Source organism: Thalassophryne amazonica, chromosome 16 (assembly GCF_902500255.1).
Source record: "Thalassophryne amazonica chromosome 16, fThaAma1.1, whole genome shotgun sequence".
NCBI classification, from domain to species: domain Eukaryota; kingdom Metazoa; phylum Chordata; class Actinopteri; order Batrachoidiformes; family Batrachoididae; genus Thalassophryne; species Thalassophryne amazonica.
The window spans coordinates 276,738-285,270 of NC_047118.1; positions in this window are offsets into that span (position 1 = coordinate 276,738).

An 8,533-nucleotide genomic window follows, 5' to 3' on the forward strand; every position below is an offset into this window, starting at 1 on the left:
GGAGGATGAACGCAGACGCGGTTTCCAGCCATGGTCCCTGGAGGGGGGTGTTTCTCCTGGGCCAGGTGTGTGTGGTCGCCGGGAGGCTTCCCGTGAGGGTGGGGTACTGTTATATGGCTGGGGGGGCCTGGCTGCCGGTTTGTTTCTGTCTTTTGGTTTTCCTCCCAGGTGGCGTGCGTTTGGGACTGAGTGGCTGTGTTGCTGAGGCTGTCAGGACCTCACCCTGATCACCTGCGACTCGTCAGGACTCACAGCTGTGGTGCATCTGGATGGATTGGAACATGTTGGCATTTAAGACTGGAGTGCACAGTGTGTGTTTGCCAGAGACTCGACCTTGTGACCAGACGGGTGAGATCGTCGTCTCGGGAGCCATCTCATCAACAGCGGATGCTGAGAACGTCCAGGTTTGATGCACAGTCTGTGAAAGAGGAGGGGGTGAGGTCTCACGCTCGTCAGCACACTTCCTGAGGTACGTTAGATTTTGTGACTAACATTTATACAGTCAGTAAATGTGGTGTCCCTCACACATTATTGTATTGAGCTGTTTGTTAGTCATGTATCAGCTTTCACCGCAGTGGAGTTTTGTGAACTGATTGTTCCAAGCCTGCAGGTTGGGAAGCTGATCAGTAATCAAGCCAGGAAGTGTTTGCTGTTTGTACACCTTTAAGTGTTCTGTGTGTAGAGTGTGGACTCACTTAATGGTTCCTTCTTTCACAGACTCGGTTGTTGCGGCCACCTGGGGGGTGTCGGCGGGGTCCTTGGGTCCGAAACAGCTTCTGGCTCCGGACCGTTAGCGCTGCTGGGAGCGCACCATGCCAGACCGCACCTTTTGTTATTATATTATCACTGTTATGTATTAAATTCAGTTAGCCTTTGAACCGTGCTCTGCTTATTTCATACTGGGTCCTTCAAACGCTGGTCGGTTCTCCGAGCTGCGTCCGACACATAACAACATGTTTAAAACTAAACTATTACAGAAATATATAAATCAAGTATGAAGAATCAATCAATCAATTTTTTTATATAGCGCCAAATCACAACAAACAGTTGCCCCAAGGCGCTTTATATTGTAAGGCAAGGCCATACAATAATTATGTAAAACCCCAACGGTCAAAACGACCCCCTGTGAGCAAGCACTTGGCTACAGTGGGAAGGAAAAACTCCCTTTTAACAGGAAGAAACCTCCAGCAGAACCAGGCTCAGGGAGGGGCAGTCTTCTGCCGGGACAGGTTGGGGCTGAGGGAGAGAACCAGGAAAAAGACATGCTGTGGAGGGGAGCAGAGATCGATCACTAATGATTAAATGCAGAGTGGTGCATACAGAGCAAAAAGAGAAAGAAACAGTGCATCATGGGAACCCCCCAGCAGTCTACGTCTATAGCAGCATAACTAAGGGATGGTTCAGGGTCACCTGATCCAGCCCTAACTATAAGCTTTAGCAAAAAGGAAAGTTTTAAGCCTAATCTTAAAAGTAGAGAGGGTGTCTGTCTCCCTGATCTGAATTGGGAGCTGGTTCCACAGGAGAGGAGCCTGAAAGCTGAAGGCTCTGCCTCCCATTCTACTCTTACAAACCCTAGGAACTACAAGTAAGCCTGCAGTCTGAGAGCGAAGCTCTCTATTGGGGTGATATGGTACTACGAGGTCCCTAAGATAAGATGGGACCTGATTATTCAAAACCTTATAAGTAAGAAGAAGAATTTTAAATTCTATTCTAGAATTAACAGGAAGCCAATGCTATCTGTCTAGCAGGCGATAAGAATGTATCCAAACGTTTGGAATAATAGCCAACTGCACACATGAATCCCTGTTTTGTGTCCACCATGAGAGTGAATGGCTTGGCATAATTGGGCAGAGATAATACTGTGGAACTCACAAGTTCTTGTTTAAGAGCTGTAAACTGTTCTTCAGCTTCTTTATTCAACTGTATTTTGTCAGTCATATCCACTGGTATAGAGTGTATTAAATCCTGCAATTTCTGCACCTTCTCTGCATAACATGGAATCCAGGCTCTGCAATAATTACAGATACCTAAAAAAGTCATCATTTCCTTTTCTGCTTCAGGTTTTAATGGATATTGTTTGATCCGTGGTCTCCAATCAGATCGTGGCTTAATTTTGACTGGCGGAATATTTTTCAACAGTCCTACATCTGTGGGTGCATTCACCCAGAGATGAGGAGGCAGTTTGGCCAATAAAGTCTCATCTTCCTGTGTCAACAACACAGATGTTGTTAAATTTCAATCGTCCAGATCTACTTCATGTATCACCGGTGTCATCCAAGCTCTTACAAACATGTATTTCCGATACAAGCCTGTGGATGGACTGAAATCCCACACCGACATTGCATCTGCTTCATGCCAATCAGTTGCTTCCTCAGCTATTTTAACAATTCCTCCGAGGTCCTTCCAGGACTGAGTGTCTGCCCTTGTCAGTGAAATATGCGGCACAGCCTCAGGTTTTCCTCTGTACCATTTGTCTGCACTTTGGGTCAGCACTACACTACACACAGAGGGGGTTTTTCTGTCTGTGTATAGGTGTGCTACTGTCTGTAATTCTGATGGAATTTTCAGAAATCCTGCTCCATACCTTTCATCCTTTCGTGGAGTGAATAGCATAGTTATGTGTAGATCTTTTGGTGACATCATTACTACATGTTCTCTGTTTTCATAGGTCATCAGACCTTCCTCCAATAATTGTTCAGTTTGTCTCAACTCCGACAGATCCAAAGAGTACTGCCAGGCCTGGGCCAAATCTGTATATACAGTAGCGGGCTGTCTCACAGCTCTCATACCACCTACTGTTGGCGTGACTCCTATAGATAAGGCAGTCATCAAATCTCCTCCCAGTAAATTTACTGGACAATGGGGCGAATAAACCACAGAGACACAAGCAGTTTGGTTCATTTCAGGATCTTCAAAATTGACAAACTTCAATATTTTCTCTGAATTCACCTGTCCATTTGCAGATTTTACCCAAACGACTTCTTTTGCAAATTTAGTTCCGGGAGGTCTGTCTGTTATCACTGTCCTACATGCTCCTGTGTCACAGAGAAAATCCATGTCCTGTCCATTTACCTTTAGAGTCACCCCAGATCTTTCTTTCAGGAGTGGTAATGACCATGCTCCATGAATATCCACTGTGATTGTTATCTGTTTTTCTGGTAACTCATTAATGTTGTCACTTATTGGTGTGTTTGTTGTTACGTCCAGTATCTTAATCATATCATCTGAGTCAGTGGTCTCATTGTGCTTTCTAATCCATGCACTAATTTCTGGCTTCAAACCATTCAGGAGGGCTTGTTTCAGCTGATTTTGATATGCTCCCGCTTGATCATCATTATGCGGTATACCGCTGTTTGCACGAAAAACTGTCCCTAAACGCTGATTATAATCATCCACATCCTCATCTGCCTTTTGTTTACATGCATTTATTTTACCATAGTCCGCTTTCTGTTTAAACTTGTTTTTAACTCTGGTCATTAGATCGGTTATTTGAGCCTGTAATGCCGCTGCTGAATCTTCCTCATTCCCGTATGGCAGGACCATGCCGTCTGCAGCACGTCCTGTAAATGTCCCTCTCACGGCCGTCTCATTATCTTCAGGTTTTACAAACATTACTTTCCCCTCTGACTTTCCTTTCTCGTCTTTCTTCCTCTTTATGGCCTCTACTCTCATCCGTGCTTCACTGAGCCATACTTTTGCACTTTCTCTCTCTCCTTCTTTTCTTACTTTCCTGTTACCCTTTTTATTTGCTGCTGCTGCTGTAAGCTTTAACACCAAACCTTCACAATCTGGCATGACCAATTTACCTGAAAAGCCATATTTCTTTTTTCATTTAATTATGTACTTCAGATTTTCCGGATTGCGTTTGTGCATGTATTTTTCGTCGCCCTGAAATAGGGGCTTATTTTCTGTACATGTGTTTCCCATGTTGGTCACCTATTCCCCTTCACTCTGCAAAGTTCAGGTCAAGCTTCTACCCCGTGGGGCGGACCTTACTTGGAATCCCCCTCTTTGCAGACTCGTCGGGAATATGTGAGTGTGGTGCATATGGACTTAAAATGACCTACTTTGCAGACAACGGGTCCACTTTTATCCCCTGATAAATGGGATATCAAGCTGTCCGTGCTTCAGTCACTCACAGTCTCATTCTTTTATCATTACTAAGGAATACTCAGTCAAACAATACCACACATACAGTCCGACACTGTCACACACACACACTCCCACAACCGCTCCAACTCTCACACACATACAAAATAAATTACAGATTACATCAATGATTGCAATTGCAGACAAGCCCTCATCTAAAAAAAATAAATAAATAATAATAATAATACATAAATAACACAACAAAATCCTTACAACAAAACAACAAAAACAGAATTTTCTCTCATTCATACCACAAACACAGTTTCACTTTTGAAATAATCAATTAATTCGCGTCTCTCTAACTGCTTCTCCTGAAATTTATTCTTACTCCTCCTGTATTTCTCAGCCGGATGGGGACTCTAACCCCTCCGCCACCTGTGCTGGCAGGACCGGAGACTCTAACTCCCTCCCCCGCACTTTATTCCGGATGGGGACTCTAACCCCTCCGCCACCTGTGCCAGCAGGACCGGAGACTCTAACTCCCTCCCCCGCACTTTATTCTGGATGGGGACTCAAACCCCTCCTCAACATATTTTAATCACAGGCAGGCAGTAATTACTTACGTTAATTTGTTGCGCCCCTCATTTGGTTCGGAGGCGTCGTCAATCTACTGCGGCGAGCGGAGGTGGACGTCTATAGTCACCGGCCCGACGGAGAATTCACTCCTCAGGACTTTCCTTCGATCCCTCTAGTGGAATCGGCTGTGCACAGTCTGTGGCGTGTCTCCCTCCGTTCGCTCGAGAAGATCTGTCGACGCCCCACGTTGGGCGCCAAGAAAAAACTGTTGGGTTTGCACCCTGTTTTTAAAGAAATGAGAGGCACAAACACTGAAAAGAAACCAGTCAGAGAGAGACAAATATATATTTTTTGCTCTGCGCAGAGGAGGAGAACAATGAAGCAGCTTGTAAGTGCTCAGCTACAAAGCTCTCCTAAAATCTCCTCCTCTGGCCCAGCCTTTTATTTAGTTCAACATGAGAAAAAACAAACAAGGACAGTTGGGAGAGGTTACACATGAGTCATGTCTGCAAGAGGGTGATAGCAAAGCGAGGTAACAGCTGAAACCTTCCATTCCTGCAACATGAGCCTTGTGGCTCGTCAAAGCAGGATAAGGCAAAATGAAAAATAGTTTGGTCAATCATGAAGAATGCAGACAACAAGTCTTTCTTTCTAAAACCTCCTCTTCTCACAAAGAGGAAAAATAATAAGCATAAACTATAAGAAAATAAATAATAATAATATAAGCATAAACTAAAGAAAATAAATGATAATAAGAGCATGAACTATATAAAATCCTTGACAGTCGGCTTATGGGCAGCTTGATGATCGCCGATGTTAACAGCCTGCGTTGTTTGTCACCGGGATGGATCTGCACTGCGCTGGTGCCGCGCGGCCTCGGTGTTTCTGCGCTGATGGATCCACGGTGGCTGCACGAGGCCTCGGGGAAGCGGCACTCGTGACGCGCGGCTTTAATGACGCAGTGCGCTGCCTCAGTGAATTCACCACGTTGGGCGGGCCTCGGACGTTGTTGCTGTCCAGTCGCGGGGCTAAGTTGCCGGTTGAGGTGGTATTCCCACTGTCCGGGTTGGCAAACACCGGCGTGGTAGATGGCAACTACAAACACCACCTCAGAAAACTCAGGCACAAACTTTTTGCAGCTCGCTCTGACGACACGCAGCTCTGAGAGAGTGACGACACGCAGCTCTCTAGTATAAGAGGGTTAGCATATACATGGATGAAAAGTTTTTTAGATGACAGATATCAATATGTGCAATTAAATAATGTAAAATCAAATCAGTTGAAGGTAATTTGTGGGGTCCCTCAAGGGTCTGTGTTGGGTCCGAAATTATTCATATTATATATCAATGATATGTGTAATGTTTTCTAACTATTAAAGTGTGTTGTATTTGCTAATGACACCACTCTTTACTGTTCTGGTAAAAACCTAGAACAGCTAGAACAGCTTCTGACTACAGCAGAAAAGGAATTAAATACATTTAAAAACTGGTTTGACAATAATAAATTATCTCTGAATTTGAACAAAACTAAGTTTATTGTTTTTGGCACTCAACAAATTAAAAACCCAGTTGTAATCAGGGTTAATAATATTGAAATTGAACAAGTGTATGAAAATAAGTTTCTTGGAGTGACAATCAATCATAAGCTTTGTTGGAAACCTCATATAAATAATGTAAAATCTAAAATGTCAAAAACTATTGCTGGGTGATTCTTAGACTATGGGCACTTTTATGTCCCTTGATCATATTTTATGAAAAAAAGAAAAAAGGGGAAATTTCACACTTTTATAGTTATCTTTACAATGAAAGTGTTTTAAGAAATTTGTCCTAGTAGTCTATGATGACTTTTTCACCTTTTTTTCAGCATCATTATATGCAAATATTGCCATTTTGTGCTTGTCCCACACCCAGACTTATGATCTTCAATGATAAAAATGAATAGTAAACAAACATTTTTTCTAATGTTTTAAAATATCTCTGAATAAAATATCAGTAAAATAATCAAAACATAATTTGGGTATTCAATGTCATACAACTGTTGTGATTTTTTTAAATGAAATGTAGTTGTCCCACACTATTGCCGTAATTTCCACCACAACAATAATGTCCCTTTAAAAAGTTTGTATGAAAGATTGTGTGGGTAGTTTCTATGGAGATAAACAGTAACATCAGAGCACATGTATATAGTGTCAAATCACAACAAACAGTTGCCCCAAGGCGCGTTATATTGTAAGGCAATGGTGTGGTGGAAATTACATTTACAAGGCCAATAGTGCCCATAGTTAAAGAATCACCCTGCTATACTTTATAAAGTAAAGGATGTCCTTAACAAAAAGTCACTATGCATACTTTATTGTTCATTATTACGTCCATATATTACTTATTGTGTAGAGATATGGGGTAATATATATAAAACCAACACTCCTATTTTTACGAAGCAAAAAAAGCTATAAGAATTATTCATCCATCCATCCATTTTCTTCCGCTTTATCCGGAGTCGGGTCGCGGGGGCAGCAGCTCAAGCAACTCCGCCCAGACCTCCCGATCCACACACACCTCCCCCAGCTCCTCCGGGGGAACCCCAAGGCATTCCCAAGCCAGCCGAGAGATGTAGTCCCTCCAGCGTGTCCTGGGTCTTCCCTGGGGCCTCCTCCCATGGGACGTGCCCGGAACACCTCTCCAGCGAGGCGTCCAGGGGGCATCCGGAAAAGATGCCCGAGCCACCTCAACTGACTCCTTTCGAGGTGGAGGAGCAGCGGCTCGACTCCGAGCTCCTCCCGAGTGACCAAGCTCCTCACCCGATCTCTAAGGGAGCACCCAGCCACCCTGCGGAGGGAAACTCATCTCGGCCGCTTGTACTACTATAAGAATTATTAATGGATCAAATTACAGGGAATCAATTAACGCTTTGTTTATTGACAGTAATGCCTTCAAATTTTATGAAAATGGCACCGATAATGTATAACGTACACAGTAATTTACCTTGCCGCAATATTCAGAAGCTGTTTGAAATCAGAGTCGATATGATTTGAAGGGAACAAGTATTTTCAAAAAATCTAAGATACGAACAAATATAAAGCAAAGATGTGTTTCTGTAAGAGGTGTTAATTTATGGAACAGCTGTGACAATGAATTAAAAAGGTGTACTTCACTTTCATTATTTAAGAACATGTGTTATATGGCTGGGGGGGCCTGGCTGCCGGTTTGTTTCTGTCTTTTGGTTTTTCCTCCCAGGTGGCGTGCATTTGGGACTGAGTGGCTGTGTTGCTGAGGCTGTCAGGACCTCACCCTGATCACCTGCGACTCGTCAGGACTCACAGCTGTGGTGCATCTGGATGGATTGGAACATGTTGGCATTTAAGACTGGAGTGCACAGTGTGTGTCTGCCAGAGACTCGACCTTGTGACCAGACGGGTGAGATCGTCGTCTCGGGAGCCATCTCATCAACAGCGGATGCTGAGAACGTCCAGGTTTGATGCACAGTCTGTGAAAGAGGAGGGGGTGAGGTCTCACGCTCGTCAGCACACTTCCTGAGGTACGTTAGATTTTGTGACTAACATTTATACAGTCAGTAAATGTGGTGTCCCTCACACCTTATTGTATTGAGCTGTTTGTTAGTCATGTATCAGCTTTCACCGCAGTGGAGTTTTGTGAACTGATTGTTCCATGCCTGCAGGTTGGGAAGCTGATCAGTAATCAACCCAGGAAGTGTTTGCTGTTTGTACACCTTTAAGTGTTCTGTGTGTAGAGTGTGGACTCACTTAATGGTTCCTTCTTTCACAGACTCGGTTGTTGCGGCCACCTGGGGGGTGTCGGCGGGGTCCTTGGGTCCGAAACAGCTTCTGGCTCCGGACCGTTAGCGCTGCTGG